The sequence below is a fragment of the Capsella rubella genome, unplaced genomic scaffold, assembly GCF_000375325.1.
Source record: "Capsella rubella cultivar Monte Gargano unplaced genomic scaffold, Caprub1_0 scaffold_17, whole genome shotgun sequence".
In the NCBI taxonomy this organism is placed as follows: domain Eukaryota; kingdom Viridiplantae; phylum Streptophyta; class Magnoliopsida; order Brassicales; family Brassicaceae; genus Capsella; species Capsella rubella.
Window position 1 is genome coordinate 15,947 of NW_006238907.1, and position 1,976 is coordinate 17,922.

Genomic DNA, 1,976 nt, shown 5'->3' on the forward strand with positions numbered 1-1,976 from the left:
AAATTTCAACAAGTCTTTCCCCACACTTCTAAACACTCTTCATGTATCTCTAGCACTTGTTATCAATCAAATTTATTGTATTCTCACATATTCGAACCCCAAAAAACACTAGACAAGCCATTTAATGCTTAAAAGCAATATTTGTTGGTTCTTAGCCCATTTCGGACCAAATTTCAGCAAGTTTTTCTACACACCTCTAAATACTCTTTATTTATCTCTAGCACTTGTAATCAATCAAATTCATTGTATTTTAACATATTCTATTTTCAAACAACAGTATACATGCCATTTAGTGCTCAAAAGCAATGTTTCCGAGTTCTTAGCCCATTTGGTACCAAATTTCAGCAAGTTTTTCTACACACTTCTAAACCCTCTTCATGCATTTTTTAGCACTTGTAGTCAATCAAACTCATTGTATTCTAACATATTCTAACCTCTAACAACACTAGACAGGCCATTTAGTGGTTCAACGCAATGTCTCCGAGTTCTTAGCCCATTTGGGACCAAATTTCAACAAATGTTTCTGCACACTTCTAAACACTCTTCATGTATCTCTAGCACTTGTGATCAATCAAAATTATTGTATTCTAACATATTTGAACCCCAAAAAACACTACACAAGCCATTTAATGCTTTAAAGAAACATTTGTTGGTTCTTAGCTCTTTTGGACCAAATTTCAGCAAGTTTTTCTACACACTTCTAAATACTCATCATTTATCTCTAGCACTTGTAATCAATCAAATTCATTGTATTATAACATATTCTAACCTCAAACAACAGTAGACAGGCTATTTTGTGCTCCAACGCAATGTTTCCGAGTTCTTAGCCCATTTGGTACCAAATTTCAACAAGTGTTTCTACACACTTCTAAATACTCTTCATGCATCTCTAGCACTTGTAATCAATCAAATTAATTGTATTCTCACATATTCTAACCCCAAAAAACACTAGACAAGACATTTAATGCTTCAAAGCAATGTTTGTGGGTTCTTAGCCCATTTCGGACCAAATTTTAGAAAGTTTTTCTACATACTTCTAAACACTCTTCATGCATCTCTAGCACTTATAATCAATCATATTCATTGTATTCTAACATATTCTAACTCCAAACAACATAACAAGCCATTAATATGTTCAACGTAATGTTTCCGACTTCTTAGCTCGTTTGGGACATAATTTCAACAAGTCTTTCTCCACACTTCTAAACACTCTTCATGTATCTCTAGCACTTGTTATCAATCAAATTTATTGTATTCTCACATATTCTAACCCCAAAAAACACTAGACAAGACATTTAATGCTTCAAAGCAATATTTGTTTGTTCTTAGCCCATTTTGGACAAAAATTCAACAAGTTTCTACACACTTCTAAATACTCTTCATTTATATCTAGCACTTGTAATCAATCAAATGCATTGTATTATAACATATTCTATTTTCAAACAAAAGTATATAGGCCATTTAGTGCTCCAAAGCAATGTTTCAAAGTTCTTAGCCCATTTTGTACCAAATTTCAACAAGTGTTTCTCCACACTTCTAAACACTCTTCATGCATCTCTAGCACTTGTACTTAATCATATGTATTGTATTCTAACATATTATAATCCCAAAGAACACTAGACAAGCCATTTAGTGGTTCAACGCAATGTTTCTGAGTTCTTAGCCCATTTGGGACCACATGTCAACAAGCTTTCTCCACACTTCTAAACACTCTTCATGTATCTCTAGCACTTGTTATCAATCAAATTTATTGCATTCTCACATATTCTAACCCCAAAAAGCACTAGACAAGAAATTTAATGTTTCAAAGCAATGTTTGTGGGTTCTTAGCCAAATTCAGACCAAACTTTTCTACCGTCCTAAGGTTTTTTCGTACCTACACACTTCTAACACTCTTCATGCATTTCTAGCACTTATAATCAATCAAATTCATTGTATTCTAACATATTCTAACTCCAAACAACATAACAAGCCAA